At 41.5% G+C, this 20,802-nt stretch overlaps 1 long non-coding RNA gene across 1 annotated transcript in view; it reads right to left on the bottom strand.

The window, feature by feature from the left end:
• The window catches only part of LOC149461802 (uncharacterized), a 30,264-nt gene extending 14,955 nt beyond the window's left edge, over positions 1–15,309 (bottom strand). The window contains exon 1 of the long non-coding RNA XR_016312780.1: positions 15,187–15,309. This is a non-coding gene — a long non-coding RNA (uncharacterized LOC149461802). The remainder of the gene's footprint in view (positions 1–15,186) is intronic.
• Between the last annotated feature and the right edge of the window lie 5,493 nt (positions 15,310–20,802).

The raw sequence follows: 20,802 nt of genomic DNA, 5'->3' as shown, positions 1-20,802 counted from the left end.
CATTGTAAGCAAAGGGTGTGCTTCTCCTCTTCTCTCTGCAGAGCGGAATGTAATCAGAACTGAGTGTTAAAAACGCGCCCTTTCATCTCTGTAATTGGATGAGTTTGGAGTGGACGACGGTTTTTATCTAACTTCAATAGCTGGGACTTTTCCAGGTTCACCCAACTATGGGTACACAGACACTGCAGAAATTAATGCAACAATCCTTCTTTAATTTACTCATTTTTATTTAAAGTAGAACTATTAACAAAAAAAGGAACGTACAGTATATGATGCAATCTAACAATAGAGTCCTTCAAGAGTCACAGGACAAGCATAAAAACCTAACTCAGTCTTTTCTAGTTTGTTTGGGCCAAGCTGGCCAATTGACCTCTTTCTTTGACTAACTGCTGCTGCCTCTGTCAACTCTGTGTAACACACTCTAGGTAAGTTAGATAGGATTTTTGTTAGTTAGAGGCTGGGTAGCAGCCTGGGATGAGTGAGTCAGCCTGGGAGTGAGGTAGTTTGTTCACCTCAGGACAGGTTGGGGGGCTCTACAGGTCAGGGCTTCTGGAGCCCTTCCACCCTTCCAGAATTGTCTGAAAGAGGGGCGGAGGAGGAGAGGAGGTCCAGATCTGCATGTTTGAGGGACCTTGACCAATCCCCAGGCAGGAGGCCGGGCATGGTGACCAGGGCAATCCTCAAATGTGGCAGAGCCTGAGCTACAGGGGAGTCAGGTGGAAGATGGATTGAGAGAAAGCTGGAGCGTGGAGTCTGGGGGGAGGAGGAAGGGGAGCCTACCTACTGGCAGGATGCTGGAAAAGAGGATCTTCACTGCCAAAGTTCTCTCAGGAAGGACATCCTGAGCATCAGGGAAGGAGCCAGTCCAGCGAAAAGCCTAAAAGCAGCTGGCAGCTTACCATGCTGACAGGAGGACAGTGTGAGTACTCCTACACCCCCTGGGCCAGATAAAGGGAGAGGGCGGTCAGGTGCAAGACCCAACTAGTTCTCATCCGGGACTACTTAATTGACAGATCTTGGAATCTCTTGACCAGGGATACCCCCAGTGCAGCCAGGTCAAGGGGAAGAATTAATTTGGGGTCTGAGGAGGTACACCAAGGGGACTTCAGTGCTCTTTAACAGAGGCAGTTGCTATTTTTGATCCACATTTTTGTACAGTATTGTTGCAAAGTAGTTTTGGTTCCTTGGACATCCAATATACCCCTAGACCCCATCCAAGTTGTTACCCCCTTAATAAAAACAACTAAAACCCAGCTCAAGGACTGTTTACTGACTCTGAATGTGCAAGCATGGAAAATGTGTGTTGCCTGGCCATGCAGAGCTTAGAGGAATCCATAACAAATCCAGCATCCCTCGAGAGGGTAGTGCTGCATCTGTATAAACTATATGTAGCATCAACTACATACAGTATACTTCAAATAAAAAGGCTTCCTCAGATTGGCTGAGTTGGAGAGCTGGGTGGATGACATCCTGATCTCCAGCTCAGCCATTTAGAGGAAGCCTTCTATTCATTGATAAAAATACAAAGCTTTCTGTGAATCGCTGAGGTGGAGAAGTAGATGGATGATGTCCTGATCTCCACCTCAACCATTCAGAGGAAGCCTTGTATTCACTGATAGAATTACAAGGCTTTCTGTGAATGGCTGAGAAGCACTCAGCCTGACTCGATTTTGTTTTGGCAGTAGGCAGGAAGTTCCTGTTTTGCTGCACAGCAGTGCACACTATATGTAGCTGATGCTACATTCAGTTTATACAGTGCTGATGGCAGCTTCAGCATTTAGTAAAGAAGAAATTTTGTAAGGGCCAGCTTTACCCAAATGAGTTATGCAAAGTGAAAGAAAAATAGAGTTAGACTTTAAGATCGTAATACAAAAGGAACCGAAAAGCCCAGCTCCTCTAAGGTACTGTGAGATACAGCAACCAGGCCCCTCCTGTAACAAGGTTGCTGCCAGGAAATCCATGATTTTTTTACATTTCCTGTAATGGGGGGCAATGCTGTTTGTCCTACAGTGAGTGGTAACAATGTGGAACAAGTGGTGTCAGCAGGTAGTGCTGATAATTTAAAAATAACCTCCTAAATGGGCATCTAAGTGAATGCAATATACAGGGATATGGGAAAGGTATTGACATAGACACATTCACACATACACACAGCTACACAGGTTGAACTAGATGGACTGGTTTCTTTATTCAAGGTCACCAACTATGAAACTCTGAAATCACAGAGCAGAGTTTCCCCTTGTGGAGAGAGTAGTCTTAGAGAAACAGGTAGTTTTTAATGATCTTTTAGGTAAGAGACTAACAAATAAAACTTAACTCCAGCTAACATCTTTTAATCAGTTACACAGTTTTTATTTTTTGGAAAAAAGAGGTAAGAGCTACAGTATATGAAAAAGCTGACAGTATGCATCTCCAGCAGTGTTATGATTGTGGTATGGTTTGCCCCAACTGTAAATAATTTTTTTTGCTGGACTGCTTGGTCTGTTAAATAAAATGGAAAAATAAGGGATTTACTGGCAGGATCAACAAATATTAAAATTATATGACAGGGCAAGCTTTGTTAATGCTAGTGACATACAGGGCAGCCCGAAAAAAAAAATTAAGCAAAGGCCAGACGTGACTATGTCAAGAGGGGTGACAAGCATTAAAGGGGGTTAAAACTAGAAAAGGTTTTAAAAGTTGCAGAAGCCTACCTGACTGGGGGTGGCATTATGATTAGCAAAAGTCTCAGCAACTTAGGAAGGGGTGGAGAGCCATAGGCATGGAGTGGAGTTCAGCGGACAGAGAGGAAACTCCCCACCCACCTTCCCTATGTTTGTTTCTTTGGTTCAGTGGTCCAGTGGATGTAATTGCAGCCTGGTGGTTGTTGGTCTTTAGTCTTTAGTAAACATTTAGGCTAATAGAATAGTTCGGGACCCATTGGTGGTATGGTGTCCTCTGGTGCATTCCTGCTAGTGATGGTTTACTAGGAATATGGAAAATGGAAGTCACTACAGATAATGAGTTTTGTCTCCAAGCTGGTGTGTTGTGGCTCGGGGACTATTATGATTAAAGGTTCCGCAGTAAATGATGGGATGTGTTGGATGCCTTCAAAGACCAGTAAGCTTGGTGTGCTTCTGTTTTCAGGAGTGTTGTGTTATTTAATGTGTTAATATAAGGCTGCAATGGCCACTTTAACTTCAAACTTTGGTTTGCTATCCTTTTATTTATGTTTTGGGCAATGGCCTAGCAGGTATTTGTCAGAGTTATTTATTTATTTCAGGTACTTACATAGCACCATCAATTTATGCAGCACTTTACACATATATATATTGTACATTCACATCCGTCCCTAACCCTCAAGGGGTGTACAATCTAAGGTCCCTAACTCACATTCATACATACACATTCTAGGGCCAATTTAGACAGGAGCCAATTAACATACTAGCATGTCTTTGGAGTGTGGGAGGAAACCCATGCAGGCAAAGGGAGAACATGCAAACTCCAGGCAGGTGGTGCCATGGCTGGGACTTGAACCAACAACCCTAGTACTGCCAGGCAGAAGTGCTAACCATTTAGCCACTGTGCTGCCAGAGTTGGGAACATCTATTCTACACTAGTTCTAAAGTGATCGTAAAGTTTGACTTTATGTTACTAGCTTATACAGAATTAGCATGTATTGAAGGTCTTATTGCCAACTTTCCACAGGGTTTTCTGTCCTTGAAGGATGTTACAATCTTATGCCCATACCACAGTCATATAAGCTAATGCATACTCTCTCACACATCACTTAAGTACATGGTGAAATTGTTAGATATCTGGGGGGAAACCCATGCAAAAAAGAAGCCAGAACCAGAATGTTGCAAGGCCAAAGTGCTTTTCACAGCATCATCATGAATTTTATTGTTTATATAGTACTTACATACAGGATATACGTTTCTTTATAAAGTGTATACAACAATTTATCTTGGCCCATGCTAGTCCTGGAATGATATTCTGGAATTAATTTATGGTACCAAAGGCCAGTAGGGGATCATGATCCAGTCTTGCAGATATTGCTTGTACCTAAATGCCAAAACATAATCCAAAAAAAGGAGCCAATTTCAAGAATACCAGTTTATTAGTTAAAGGGTCAATCCATTTCAAACTGATATTATGGATGTTAGAGAATGCTGGAGCCAAACCAGATGACAGTTTATACATCTTGGGGACTCAACTGGTGAGATCTTTGCTCTGAGTTCCCAGGTCTGCACACCTGCTATGATCATTATGAGATGTTCCTGCTCTCCCTGTTGGATTTTTATATTATAGGGAATGCAGGGAACGCCCAGATCTTTTGGATGGACAGGAACAGAACTGCAGATTATTTTGGATGATATTACAGTTCAAGTATCCAAGACATATAGGAAGCCAGACCTTACTCAGTCCACCAAGTCCCACCTTTAATAAAAATAACACTTTGGATGAAGTGTCCCTTTATCAAATACAGTGGGGAAAATAATTACTTGATTCCCTGCAGATTTTGTAAGTTTGCCCACTTACAAAAAAATGAAGGGTCTATCATTTTTATCATAGGTGTATTTTAAATGATAGAGACAGAATATCAACCACAAATCCAGAAAAAAATGATACAAATGTTATAAATTGAGTATCAGTTCAGTGAGTAAAATAGGTATTTAATCCTCAAACAAAAGCATGACTTAGTACTTGGTGGAGAAACCCTTGTTGGCAATCACAGAGGTAAAACGTTTCTTGTAGTTGCAGGTTTGCACACATCTCAGAAGGGAATTTGGTCCACTCTTCTTTACAAATCTTCTCTAATTCCTTAAGGTTTCTTGGCTGTCAGCTGGCAACTCGAAGTTTCAGCTCGCTCCATACATTTTCCATAGGATTAAGGTTTGGAAACTGGCTAGGCCACTCCATGACCTTAATGTGCTTTTTCTTGAGCCACTCCTTTGTTGCCTTGGCAGTATGTTTTGGGTCATTGTTATGCTGGAAGACCCATCCACGACCCATCTTCAGTGTTCCGGCTGAGGGAAGAAGACTCTCATCCAAAATTTTACAATACATGGCCCCGTTCATTGGACCACCATCTAGCAAAGTCAGCCTGTACCTTTAGCAGAGAAACAGCCCTAAAGCATAATGTTTCCACCCCCGTGCTTGACTGTAGGGATGGAGTTCTTAGGGACATAGTCAACATTTTCCTTCCTCCAAACACGGCAAGTAGAGAAAATGCCAAATTTTGGTCTCATTTGACCACAGTACTTTCTCTCAATCCTTCTCTGAATCATTTAGATGTTCATTGGCAAACTTCAGGCAGACCTGTACATGTGCCTACTTGAGGAAGGGGAACTTTTGGGCGCTGCAGGATTTCAATCCATGGCAGCGTATTGTGTTACCAATGGTTTGTTTGGTGACTGTGGTCCCAACTGCCTTGAGATCATTTACAAGCTTCTCCCGTGTAGTTCTGGGCTGATCCCTCACTCTTCTCATGATTATCCTTTCCCCATGAGGTGACATCTGGCATGGAGCTCCAGACCGAGGACGATTGATGGTTATTTTGTATTTCTTCCATTTGCAAATAATTGTTCCAACAGTTTTCTTCTTCTCATCAAGCTTCTACAGATGGTCTTGTAGCCCATTCCAGCCTTGTGCAGGTCTACAATCTTGTCCCTGATGTCCTTTGATGGCTCCTTGGTCTTGCCCATGGCAACGTGAGGTTTGAAAGAGATTCTGTGGACAAGTGTCTTTTATACAAATAAAGAGCTGTCATTAGGAGCACCTTCTTAAATTGACAGGACTAATCTGTGTACCACATGAGCACATCTGTGTCTGTCTGTGGGAGCCAGGATTATTGTTGGTTGGTAGGGGATCAAATACTTATTTTACTCATTGAACTGCAACTCAATTTATAACATTTTTATCATATTTTTTTTAGTTTTTTGGTTGATCTTCTGTCTCTATCATTTAAAATACGCCTATGATACAAATTATAGACCCTTCATTTTTTTTGTAAGTGGGCAAACATACAAAATCTGCAGGAGATCAAATAATTATTTTCCCCACTGTAACATAGTGAACTTGAAGGATGGTAGGCTACGGAGAAAGTTGTGGACTACTATACCTTAACCATGAAAGATTGTGGGTCACTGCACTAGTGGTCTACTCAGATATCATGGGTAATGTCTGTAATCTCTGGGAACATGTGGGGGACACTTACTGGCATTCTAAAGGCTTCAGCTAATCCCAGGGGGGCAGCTAGGGTGTTACATCAATGTGTTCATACTGCAGTCACATCTTCAGCTAATTTACGTTTGGGTAGAAAGTAGCAATAGGGATGGGGAAGAAGAATTTAGGATTAGATTTGCCATGATGTTATACCTGCCTATAAAAATAGTTCTGTAGTTAGGTAGAACCCACACCTATAACGGCCCCTAGCGCTAGCCTTTTGTTATTGCTAATGCAAACCTTATATGCCTTAATACAATTTCACCTGACAGCGCATTGTTGCTAAAAATTCTGCATAATTTCCAAGAACCCCGTGCAGCCTATTGGTGTATCTAAGCTAGTTCCTGAAAATACTATCTTATAGCCAATGGTACTCGACCTGTTTAGATCAGCCTTTTTTTTAAAGTCATGGCATCCTTTAAAAGTATACAAAATCTTTGGGCACCCCAGTCTAAAATGTAAAAAATGTAAATGCTACTAATCAATGTGAAACCTGAGCATTGCACAAAACCCCTGTGTTGAAATTAACTTCACATCAAAAGCCCCCCTTCACATCGGTTCACCCATCACATCAGAGTCCCCCTTCACATCAGAGACCCCCATTACATCAAAGATCCCCATCATGTCTGGTCCACCCACACCATGGAAATTCATGACGCTGATCCAGGCAGAGCACACCCTTGGGGAACCAAGACTGTACCCCATGGTGTCGCAGCACCCTAGTTCAGAAACGTTGGTTTAGATAATCTCATGGTTCCATGCATGTAGGAATATTTGTTGTATAATTCATAGTCCCTAATTGTGTATGAATGCTAAACAACTCTTTTTTTAACCAGAAACATTGCCTATGTGGACTTTAAGTTAAGGTTTTAGACTTATAATGCACTTCATAAACCCCCTGCCCTTGTTGGAGGTACCCCATGGAAGGCATGAACCACTGACCAGGTGCAAAAGAACTGCTTAACACTTTAGTTCCAATTTATCGAAGACATTTTGTATAAAACTTTTACATATTCCTCTCTTAAAGGCAACTTTATCCAAACCTGTTATTTTAGATCTTGCATTGATGCAGTACCAAGCATGCAAAATGTGTATGTACAATGGATAGAACCATTGGCATGTTTTCATTGCTGTCTGTGTTCCACTGTGAACATTTCCTTCAACTGTAATCTCTGTGACACCAAGACAAGAAATTCAGGGAACAGAGGTCACTGAACCAGGTAGACAGAAATAGTATAAGGAAAGACATGACTGAGGTTCTAAGGCCTCATTTACACTGCAAATGATATACATGTGTTTATTGGATATTTCTAAATGCATATAAATACATGTAATGATTGTAAATGGTAATTACAACAGAGAGTGAGAATAAAAATATTTCTAAAGTTACAAAAACCTTCTCTTAGACAGTTATCACCAGATCAGTTGTCATATGAATATTTTTCCTCAGTTTGTGCAGTTATATAGGTATAGTGGAAAAGTAGTGCAAGCATCACGGTATATTGTGGTTTGCTGGCTGCAAATGCATTGCATTTGCAGGATACGTTTGGGGTAACATTAATATTAATGGCGCCCACATGCATCTCACTAAGGCTGCATGTTTGCATGCTGTGTGGGAAACATCTTCGCTCTGTAGCAATAAAACTATGAAGAAGGAAAGGGTTGCACACCAATGGTGTCAGAGTGGTTAACAATTTTTTTTTATTCTGGTAGTACATATCCACAAAGTGCAGTTAGTTCTGCACTCCTGTGGCCCATTTTAAGCCGACAGCGGACTGAAGCCCGCTGTCAACTGGTGTCACAGAGCCAGTCCAGGCTCTGAAAAGATCCCGACCATATGGTAGGAATCCACCCAGAAACCTGGCTCAGCCTCTCAGCGCTCTACCAAGACCCTGAGCCAGCCCCTTCCATCCCCTTTACAGTCCTGCACTGTAGAGACAGTCCTAGCTCTCTGCTCAGAGCCAAGGGGCAAATTGAGTGATCAGCAGTGTTTGATCGCTCAGTTTTCAGCGCAGAGCCGGTGGGGGATAGATGCAGCATCGGATCAATGCTACACCCACCTAGGTGAGTATAATGTTTTTTCAGGCCATACTTCTCTTTTAGTCAAATAATTACTTAATAATCATTGATTAATCCAAAAGGGCTTAATCATTAATCAAATAACTAAGCCATTTTAGGTGAAACGCATTGAAGCAGGTGGATGGCAGACGGCAAATGTGTTACCAGATGAAAAAAAATAAATTAAACACTGTAACATCTTCGGTGTGTGGCCCTTTCCTTCTTTTCAGTCATTCAATACTGTTAGGGCTACCACCAAGCTTTGAATCCACCTTTACCACCCCAATTTCAGAAACGGTAAATGTATTGATTTTCTATCACTTTTTGTCCTGGTGACAATAGATTCAGGAGTAATAATGAGGATTAAAAGAGAAGTTTGGGATTGAAAAGAACAAATTTACATACTTACTTTTTCCAATGCTGCATTTGCCCTCTGCTGTCTCTAGACCAAGAACTGAGAAATCAAAGACCGATGATTGCTCAGTTCTCTGTCTTCAGTGACCAGAGTGCCAGAGACTGTCAGTCACCAGCTCTCTGCTCTGCCCCTCCAGTGCTCACTGGAGTGCTGGCCTGTGGAGGTGGCTGTGGAAATTGGCTATCCATCACTGAGAGGCTGAGCCAGCTGCTGTTCTAGGCATCTGTGTGGATCTCAACATTAGAGTCAGAATCTCTCCAGACCCTGGACCTGGCTCAGTGATGCCTCTTAGATTGTAAGCTCCAAGGAGCAGGGCCCTCCTAACCCTGTATTGAACTGGATCAGTGTTGTATTGTCTCCCTTTATATTGTAAAGCGCTGAGCAAACTGTTGGCTCTATATAAATCCTGTATAATAATAATAATAATAATGTCAGCTGGCAGCATATTTTAGCCCTCTGTAGGCTCTGTAGGTCACAGGAGTGCAGAACTAAGTGTACTCCTGTGACCCACAGAATACAGCTTTGGTCCTACTTCTCCTTTAATCTTCCTGGTCGGGAAACAGCAAAAAAAAAACGTAATAGTGTTTTTAACACTTGTTCAGATTATCCAAAATTAATATAAAAATACACTTTAATTAAGCCCAACAAATGGGTTGAGTTGGATTCATATTCCATGATTCAGGGGATTGGTGATTACATTTTGGGACATATCCAGTGACAAATCACTATTACTTTGGTTGGCCTTGGAAATCAAGGATGGTTGGCTTGTATGACAAATAAAATATCACCACCAAAAGGAAAATTTATTTTTTGATCTAAAGTCTAGCAGGATTGAATTCTGAGCCATCAGCGGTTGCAGCCTCAGTGGGGGCCCTAGAAAGTATGTTCACAGGGCTAAGCATTTATTTAGGTTTGGAGATGTTTAAGCCCACATTGGCCAAGGCTGTACTGGGAATAGTCATTTATTTTAAATGAAAACATCTGTCAGCGTTAACCCTTCAGGCTGAAATGGAGAACGGACAGCCTGGACCTGCTCAGGTAACCCGGGGCCAAGTTACAGTCCTGGCTGGTGTTGTGAGCTCAGCGGGAGCAGCAGAACAAGACACTGCACTATTGACTGAGCCAAACAGGAAAAGGAAATGGGCTTAATAGCTGTGTACTTGCTGTGATTCTAGTCTGCATGACTAATGTAGTCCAGTCACATGACCCCCGTCCCCTCGCTCTTTCGCTTTTTTTTTCTTCCCCAAGATAACAGCACAGTCACTTTTCTGGAAGCCTGGCAGGATGCGATTTTATTTTAATTTATTTCAAAGGTAGAAAACCCACAGGCAAATAAATAGACAATTCAGGAAGCCTGTAAACAGATACTCTGCAAAATCCGTCATTGTATAACAGGGTCTGATTGCAAACACATGACCCACTAACCCTGTTCTGATATGAGCCTTCTAGTGCTGCTTAAAGTAACACAGTAAAATAGGTGCCTACATTGAACCAACGATAAAAACGAGTCAACGGTAACCAGTATAGCCACTTTTATATTCTAGTTTTGGATGGAAGGGGAGAAGGGGAAAGCTCATGTAGGTTTATATTTTTGCTATTTGCATGTTCAAGCTGATTAACCAGTTCCCTACCATGTTATAGCAGAAGGACGGCTACAGCGCGGTTGTCTGGTTCTGGGACGATGTCCATGGACGTCATTCCAGAACACACCCAGTGTGTGCTCACAGCGTGTGGAAAGTACTGCCGATAACTGGCAATTGTCAGAGACGTGATGGGCACTGATCATCAGGGCAATGATGATCAGTGCCCAGCAGTGTCGCCCACCTGTGCCCAACAGTGCTGCCCACCTGTACCCATCAGTGCCGCCCACCTGCACCCATCAGTGCCACCCAACTGTGTCCTGCAGTACCACCCACCTGTGCCCATCAGTGCCACCCACCTGTGCCCTGCAGTGCTACCCATCAGTGCTGCCCATCAGTGCCGCCCATCAGTGCAGCATCATCAGTGCCAGCTCATCTGTGCCACCTATCAGTGCATCCTATCAGTGCCCATCAGTGCTGCCTACCCATGCCACCTCATCAGTGCCCATCAGTGCTACCTATCAGTGCAGCCTCATCAGCACATCAGTGAAGGAGAAAAATGATCTGTTTGTAAAATTTTATAATAGAAACTTTTTTTTCCAAATTTTTTGCTCTTTTTTTGTTTATAGCGTAAAAAATAAAACACCCAGCACCGATTAAATACCACCAAAAGAAAGCTCTATTTGTGTGAAAAAAATGCTAAACATTTCATATGGGTACAGTGTTGTATGACTGCACAATTGTCATTCAAAGTGCGACAGCGCTGAAAGCTGAAAATTGGCGTGGGCACGAAGGGGCTATAAGTGGCCGGTAGGCAAGCGGTTAAGCTCCGGAGGAGTGAAATGCATTGGAGGGCGTGGCCTGGTTGGAGCCTGGGCTAAGACTGTCATACACTTCCTTACAGGGTTTTGCTGTGACGTGCCACTTTAGGACTTCCTTTCCCTACTTGATGTTTTGAGCTCTGTCCTTGTTGGCACTCCTAGCAGTTTGTCATTCAAGAGGACCTGGTGGAGCCTTCAGCAGCACCTGTCATTTTTATTGGAGAGAATTGTCTTCACTTCCTATCATAGAGTTACAACAGGGAGTCAGAGAAAATCCTAGTGCCAAGAAAATATCCCCCACACCATTACACCACCACCACCAGCCTGAACTGTTGATACAAGGCAGAATGGTGCCATGCTTTCATGTTGTTTACGCCAAATTCTGACCCTACCATCTGAATGTCGCAGCAACCAGGTTGTCCATTCTCCTCTGACCTCTGACATCAACAAGGCATTTTCATCCACACAACTGCTGTTCACTGGATATTTTCTTTTTTCGGACCATTCTCTGTAAACCCTAGAGATGGTTGTGCGTAAAAATCCCAGTAGATCAGCAGTTTGTTAAATACTCAGACCAGCCCATCTGGCACCAACAACGATGCCATGTTTAAAATCACTTAAATCCACTTTCTTCCCCATTCTGATGCTCGGCTTAAAGGTACAGGAGTGCACTGGACACCCATGAAGCAAAATGGCAGCTAAGGTGTCCAGTGCACCCCCTCGACCAACAATTCAACAGTAGAAAATCCCAGTAGATCAGCAGTTTTTAAATACTCAGACCAGCCCGTATGGCACCAACAACCATGCCATGTTCAAAGTCACTTAAATCCCCTTTCTTCCCCATTCTGATGCTCTGTTTGAACATCAGCAAGTCATCCTCACCACGTCTACATGCCTAAATGTATTGAGTTGCTGCCATGTGATTGGCGGATTAGCAGTTTGTGTTACCAAGCAATTGAACAGATGTACCTAATAAAGTGGCCGCTGAGTGTATGCCAGAGTCCATGTACCTACAAAAATAAGTAACTCACAGAGCTCAGGGATCAGACAAATTTATTCCCTAAACAAAAGTTCCTCCAGCACAAATCTCCCCCTCCCTGTAATATATTCACCTTGATGTTACTTTGCATTTGTTGGTGAGTCTAAACACCACAACCTCCTGCATTTGTTCTCTTTAAATGGTGCTCTTGGGCAGCTGTCAGCTTCTGTCCCTGTCCGCCGCCTGTCAGACCTGCAGAACAGAGCTGAAGGAAGTGCTCCTCAGCTTGTGCTGCAGGTCTGACAGGCAATGGATGTGCCAATAGATGGGGACAAAACAGGCAACTGCTGAAGCACATAAATAAAAAGAAAAAAGTCAGGCCATTGCAGTGTAGGGTCCTAGGACACTCAGTAAAAGATGCAGGGCCCATTCCCCGGGTGCCTTGTACTAGTGTTGCCCCTGGGCCTTGGGCAGGCAGTACCTACTTTGGGACATAGTAGCTGGTGGGAAGAACCACAGTGCCCAGCAGGAGACCAACTGGAGGCGTTGGATACCAGTGGCACTCACAGACAAGATTTGACTCTATAGCTAACAGAAAAGTAAGTATCAAACAACTCTAACAGGGTGCAGATAATCAAGTATTTTGTTTTATCTAGTGACAGTGTGGTTTTAAATAAATTCACTGAAAGTTGTTGAAAGTGGTGTGATGATCAGGAAGTGGAAGAGTGATGGAACGTTATGGTTAGGTGCTCCTGCTGTGGGTGGATGGTGTGAAGTATCAATTTATGCCATCTGCTTGTAGACATATTTCCTCTTTGTGGCGATATAAAAGCATATTTAAATATATCAGTTTCTGTCCTAAACCTAAACAGGGGCGTTGTAGTAATAATGATATAAAAAGAGCCCAGTCAGGATAGAAATAGACAATCATTAGTTTTCAGGAGCCGCAGAAATACTTGTGCTCAAGGTGGCTTTTCAGTACTCAAAAGGGGGTGTAGACTTCCTTTCTAGATGAGGGATGGGCCAATGATAGATCAATCTGTATTGTGTTTGACGGCTGATTGGATGCCAAAAGACATATAGTAGGGTGTTGTTGGGGGCCCAATTTCCTGATACATTTTTTGCCATTCCTGAGGCTCTGGGTGCCAAGCACTAATGGACCTAATGCTATACAAAGCAACAAAGTACCTGTAAACTTAAAGTGTTACTGAACCCACAACAGTAAAATCAGTCTGTATATGCAGTAAAACATGCTTGTTATACTCAATGCGGAACCTAATGGGTTAATCCTCCTTATTGTCCTAGATTGTAAGCTCCAAGGAGCAGGGCCCTGCTATCCCTCTTGTATTGAACTGTATTGTTACTGTATTGTCTCCCGTTATATTGTAAAGCGCTGAGCAAACTGATGGCGCTATATAAATCCTGTATAATAATAATATTGTGTAAAAAGGATGTTTGATCCTTTCTTCCCGGATCCTCCCCTTCTTCTACTGTCCCCAGTGCATTTCCTAATAGAACAAAGCCTTGGTGGCAAACTGCACTTGATCAGTTTGGTGTGTATTACTAGAGAGTTTATTTTCTTTTGAGAGTACATGTGATCAGCACAGGGCCAATTGGCACTGTCCAGACAAAGGGGTCCAGTCAGGGGTCCTGCAGCCTCATAGGACAATCAAGGGAGAATGAAAACTCCTCCTACAAGCTTTAACCAGTGCTCTGCTGGACACTGATAGAAGTTACATGGCTGCTCTAACTGCTGATGAGAAAAGGTACTTAGCAGTTTATATTTACTAAAATAATTGCATTTCCATGTTCTGTGTACTGTGGGAGACCAGATATAGTGAATGCAGGGTCCTGGGTTTAGTAACACTTAAATCATTCCCACTACCATTTTGCATTGTTTATTGTTTTACACCTACCTTCCTAGTCTGCTCTCCTCCAATTCTGGTAGGTCCACATGTACACTTGCTGCTCTGTTGTTTCCACCGCCATACTCTTAAGTACATCTCAGGGGCGGACTGACCATTTGGAAACTCGGGCACTGCCCGAGGGCCCGGGGTCAGTAGGGGGCCCCATGAGATGCCCCTGGTACATTTTTCATAGTCTTTTTTGAGTTTGGGCAAGGACACAGGGGTCCCATAATCCCCTATTGCCGGGGGCCTCATGAGTTGTCAGTCCGCCCCTGGTACATCCCCAGAATTTGGCATCCTCTTTCTTCTGCTATGGGGTGGCCAGTGTTGATGAAACTCTTGCAAATGTGCACTGGAATTAAGTCATCCCAAGTCCTGACTCCATTCTCAGCTGCTCACAGATGCCAGGATTTTGGCAGAAGAGACATGCAAAAGGGGAGATTTACTAAAACTGGCATACTCAGTGCAGAGCTGCACCGGATTTTGCATGCTCCTCTTTTAGTCAATCCCCGTAAAGTTTTTTCTAACAAAAAGCTCGACCACCAAGAAATTTTTTGTTTTCTGACTTTCTAGTTTCATTTTAACCATGCAGGGTAAAGTAACAGGTTCACAATATATATGTGACTTTTCTTTGAACAAATAAAATAAATAAATAAATAAAATAAATAAATAAAATAAAATAACACCAGCACAAAGCATCAGACCATAAAGATAAAATAAAAATAAAAAATATGTCCAAAATCCCACCGTGTCCAAAAACAATTCAAAATATAAAATCAAAAAGTCCAAAAATATAACAAAAATAATCCCCACAAGTGTAAAGTGAGAAGTGAGAGCTTAAACTTTTTCTTCTTCTTTCATCACCAAAACATTCTTAATACCCTCAAATCCTGATGTTCATACACCTCAAAAAAGAAAAAAACTCGACATAGTGTCATACCTTAAATAATATAAAACACACGTGCCACTCACTGTGCAGCATGCAAAATATTAAATAAATAAAAAATGTGTATACTCTAAACGAGTGTCTAAACACATACAAATAAGTGAATGTCAATATGAGTGAAAACACATTCACATAGGATATAAAATGCAATGTGTGAAAAACACTCCACAAAAACACTGCCAGTGTATATCACTACACCCTATATATATAAAACAGTGATAGCCAAAAAGCCCAGATCATCACTCTCCAACTCTTATATGGATGGGTAATTACCCTATAGCAGAAACAGCAGGGCAGAATACCTCTCTGGGTTAATTTCTCCTCACATCGATTTTCTCCAAAGACTAGGGCCACTTCCTCCACTTTCCTCCAGAAAACCAGTCACAGTTATAAAAGATAATCTTCTTTATTGGTAACTCACATAAAAATTCCAGTGGTAACAGCTCGCTCCTCCTCACAAGAAGTACACACATGGACAGGTTCAGGGAAACATTAACCGCATGTTCCCACTTCCAAGATGGCTGCGATCGCACCTCCGGTCAACGTCGATGCGTCCGACGTCACGTGTCCCCGACGCGCCTCGTCACCTCCCCCGACCCTTTCAGAAAAAAAAAAAATCTATACCCTATTTTATTTGTTTATATCATGGCCAGGTCACAGACTCCCTTCTTCTCCCTTTCTAAGTGCAGGGGAAGTATCTGTATTGCCAGATAAGGATGAGCTCCAGGTCCATGTCAACAATGAGCTTGACCCAAACTCAGACTGCTTGCAGGTTGCCAAGTGAGCAAAAAGGCCACATTGGGCCAGTTTACACGGTGGGATTTTGGACATATTTTTTATTTTTATTTTTATTTTATCTTTATGGTCTGATGCTTTGTGCTGGTGTTATTTTATTTTATTTATTTATTTTATTTATTTATTTATTTTATTTGTTCAAAGAAAAGTCACATATATATTGTTTAGCTGGCCTTCAAGGGTGAAGGTAGATCACTTTTCTGGGATATTATAGGGTTAAGTGTTTTTATATAGAATTAAAAGTAACAGGTTCATTTTAATGCAGACCTACACATATGTATTTTATGTTTTTGTCTTTTTTCATTTCTCAATTTGGCATCTTCACCCTAGACACTGGATGGCCTTGGCCCACTATTGGCAATTGACGTTTTGCAGCAGAGACTTATGCAGGCCATAGATGGGTCGAAAATCGGCTGTTTTTTTTAAAAAAAACATGAAAAATTGGTCGTTCAATAGGCCGATGTTACCACCAACGGTAAAAAAAATCGGCCGATTTTCGTCCCATCTACAGCCGGCATTTAATTACTTCTGTCCCTGCAGAGAGCTCCGCTATGATATTTGACATGAAAAAGTATTGCGGTTGCAACATTGTATCTATATGTATCCATTTCGGATACAGATGTTTTTATTCGGATACAAATAGATACAAATAGATACATTGTTGCAACCGCAATACTTTTTCATGTCAAATATAATAGCGGACTGGAATTCTTATTCTTATTTTTCTTCTTCTTTTTCTTCTTTTACTTCTTCTTCTTTTTCTTGCAGGTCACGGCTCATGCGCAGATTTTTTATGGGTAAAAAGATCGGCCGATTTGCCGATCATTGCCGCAAAAATTGGCCAATGGGCAAAACCGGCCAATTTTTTTCCAATTTTACCGATAAAAAAAGTGTGCCAAAATCCAGAAAAACGGCCAACCAATTAACCCATTAACGGTGTGAAAACCGGCCGATTTTTTTTTGGCAGAAATATCAGCCGATTTTTGACCCATCTATGTCCTGCCTAAGTCCTAGGAATATACTGCATGCAAAAGCCAACTTATATTCTAATCCCAGTCAATAAAATTTCATATACTGTAAGCTTTGCATGTTAAAGTGGTACTAAACTTCCCCAGAAGTTTCTTATCCATTCTGTTTCCATTCTGTTTCTTCTCCATCTAGAGTACAGACACTCTAACACAGGAAGTGTGTTCCCAACTGGATCACCAGACCATTTTTTGCTATTCAGCGCGGCACTATTTTAACTGAAAATTGCACGGTCATGCAACAGTGTACACAAATGACATTTATATATTTTTTTTCACATAAATAGAGCTTTCTTTTGGTGGTATTGGATCATTACTGGGTTATTTATTTTTTTGTGCTATAAATGATAAAAGACTGAAAATAAAAAAAAACTTTTTTTTTTACTATTTGCTATAAAACTTATCCGACAAAAAATTTTAAAGAATAAAATTTCTTCAGAAATTTAGGCCCGAATGTATTCTGTTACATGTCTTTGGTAAAAAAAAATGCAAAAAAGTGTATGCTAATTAGTTGAAAATTATAGCGTCTACAAACTACGATATAAATATATACTGGAATTTTTATTTTTAATTTTTTTATACTAGTAATGGCAGCAGTAAATCAGCGACTTATAGCGGGACTGCAATAATGCAGCGGGTATTCTGATACTAACTGCCACTGGGTGGAACCTGACTAACTGCCACTGACTTCTCCAATGACACTAATACAGTGATCAATGCTTATAAAAAGTACTGACACTGTACTAGTGACAGTGGTCAGGAAAGGTTTAACATGTGGGTCAATCAGAGTTATGTGTATGTTAGGCAGTGATTTAACTACTTTATGTACTGTGTGGTGTTTTGCTAGGTGATGTGCTGGTTCTTATTTTCCTGCTTTGCAGACAGATAGAAAACAGTATGCCCCCGCTAATAGGAGAGCAATCTGTGTTGGTTATACTCACAGATCTGTCTCCTGTCAGTTGCTCCACGGATCGCCGGGTTGGACATGGTGATTGACATCTATAGGAGCCAATGACAGCACAGGTAGGATGGTGCGTGCTCACACCCCCTACCTGGAAATGCAGATTCACATATACATACGTAATTATGCACAGAGTGGCCACTCTGTAGCAGTAAAACTGCTATAAGATGGTTGCCAAGTTGTTATTGTTTGGTTTTAACTGATTGAACAAAAATTTGGATATATTTTTATATAGGAGTATTGTGTTTGGTCCCAGTAGGGCTAGGTTCACACCTATGCAGGTTGCATTTGTGCCATTTCTGTATTGTGTTTTTGCCGCGTTTTGGTTTTTTTTTCATTTTTTTCTTGTTGCTAGGCAGATTTAAAATTAAAAACACATCAAAAACGCATCAAAAATGCAATACATGCTTTTCTGCAGCATTTTCATTGAAGTCTATAAAACCAAAACCCCAACTTTTTGCGTTCAAAAAAGTTCCTGACCCTTTCCAAAAAACGCACCGGGTGAAAACACGAAGATGTGAACCTGTCCCATAGGAGATCATGTTAAACAAACTGTACTGAGTTTTTGCAAATGCAAAATGCTGCAGAAAACGCTTAGGTGTGAACCTGGGCTAAAGTCTTATTAGATTTATTTGAAGGGATTGTATTTGCACTGCAAAATAATACATTTTTGTTTTTGGGTTAATTACCGCTTTAATCTCTAGAGAGAAGCAGTGCACGCAAGAAAATTGGAAGACTTTTTTGTAGGTGCCAGCTAGAGATTTGTAGACATAATCACAGGGAAGTATAGTGATAAAAGCCTAAGGTAGTTTTAAAAACATATGTGGCCAAGTCAAAGGCCTGAACACATGGGGAGCATTTATTTTTAATATATCTTCTGATGTTAAAAATGGAGATACGTTTACAAAAAAAAAAAATTCTCGGTGAACTTTTTTTTTTAGATAATGTCACCTCTGAATGTTGGGTTGTTTGATATAGCAGATGACTCAGTCTGTAGCAGGTTTCCTTATGTTCCATTGAGTGAAGTTCTGTTTTCACAGAAATTTCAAATTAATACCACCACCTACTGAACCAAGCAGGAAACATGTCACAGACACAGGCACACAATGCACTACATTTGTTTTTCTTTTACTCACTTCCTCATATTGGTAATAAAAAGATGTATTTATATAACTGCAACCTCCTACACAACCTGTTTTACACTTTAAAGGTAATCTCTAGTGTATTTTTTTATTTTTTTGCTCTGCCATAGAAAAATATTCCCCTCATGAGATGTCTCTTACCGGTCGATAAGGTTATATATTATAATATAATATGAATATTATATTTTTCTTTTACATTTTTCTTTCTTATTTACCTCTTGCATGCCCATGTGTGAGTTATGAGTCCCATTCCATTCCTTTTGCTACTATTAATTCATTTATAATTTCACATATTTTTATATGTTAAGTGCACTGGCTCATTTTGACATCCAGTATCTACCTCATCATGAATTGTGCTTTCACCAATTTTATGTGTTTTAATTAAAAAGTGCAATCATGCCCTTCTGTCATGTCCTCTAATCACCAATTCAGTATTCACTAGTAATACTAGTTTAAGGCCTTGATGTCTTTGTTGGTTACAATGTAATGTATTTATAGATGTTATTGTAGAAGATTCATCTTTACCATGTATGTATTCATATTTATTCATATATATATATATATATATATATATATATATATATATATATTTGATGTTTAATGCTTTTTGCATGTATACATTGTATAGAAGACTCACCCTCTTCATTATTTCCATTGGATGTTCTTAATATTCCAGTCCTTTGCACTGGGGTTAATATCATTCACTTTTCTGTGACCACTGTCTCTGCCAGCACCGGGTTTCCATCCCTGCGCACTTCCACCCACAGTATGACACATTTCCGGTGAGCAGCTGATAAGTGGTGCCAGCTTCGGTACTCTACGTCCCTTCCCGTAATACGCGCATGTGCGGTACCATAAGACCGGCACATGTCCAGCCGGAGCAATTACAAACATACAAACAAACCATTCATAGCTCCCGCACAAACATCTATGGAGACCGCCATTTTGGGCAGCACTTTGCCATCATCCTGTGCTCCCCAGTATAACACTTGGCGGCTTTGTAAGCTCTCCATATTGAGATCATCACTTATTGTGTTATATATATCAACTTATCAACTTTAGTAATATCTACACCACTAACCGTAGTGTGTCATTTGGGCGCCAATGCGAATGATTCATCACCTGTTCTGTCTCTCCAATCTAAGCATTGATAGTGTGATCTCTGTAACTTACTGTCACGTACCTGATGGGAGACTGAATTGACGAGGTCGGCCTCACTTGTGTCACTAGCCCTGACCCCGCTGATGTTGGAACAGAGGGAGTCTAGGGACCAGGGGGACAAGAGCACCAGTGGTTGTTGTTTGCAGCTCTTGAAGATGATGACCTTGGAAGGCAGATGATCCTCTGATTTGGGCACCGTAATAATAGGCAGAGCAGGCTTTGCGGATTGCCAGACGTGCAGCAGAACAAGGTAGGTAGCAAGGACAAGAGACTGGAGCAGAGTTATAGGATAGCCAGGGTCATCAACAGTCGGGCAGCGCCATACAGAATCAGAAGGAAAAGCCAAAGTCAGGAGCAGAGCCGAAGTCAGGAACCGGTAGCAGGAGAGTAATTGAAGTCGGGTCAGGAAAAAGCCGGGTTGGTAACGGAGGAATCGTACAGGAACAAGCAGGACACAGGGGGAGCTGAAGACCAGTCAGCACTGAACCTAAGCAGAGGCACTCCTTAAATGGGCCGTCTGGCGCCAATCTTCGCCATGTGCGTGCACGTGCGCATTCGCGCATTCCTGAGCGCATGCGCACAACCGGCAAGTCTCCTGCGGGAATTCCTATGTGCATGCTCGTTCCCAAAATCCCTTACATTTACAGTTGTGATGAGATAGCGATAACTTCAACCTCAGTTGGACACCACAGTCAGTGACTCAATAAGACATCTTGTAGATCTTGTGAAGTTTATTCCATAAACTGAGAGAATCTTACAACAATGAACATTCGATAGGTCAAAAGATCATAATGTTTCCTGCTCC

This window comes from Staurois parvus, unplaced genomic scaffold (genome assembly GCF_062004578.1).
Source record: "Staurois parvus isolate SC_StPar_1 unplaced genomic scaffold, SC_StPar_1.0 ptg000192l, whole genome shotgun sequence".
NCBI lineage: Eukaryota > Metazoa > Chordata > Amphibia > Anura > Ranidae > Staurois > Staurois parvus.
This window is presented reverse-complemented; position numbering and strand designations above follow the sequence as displayed.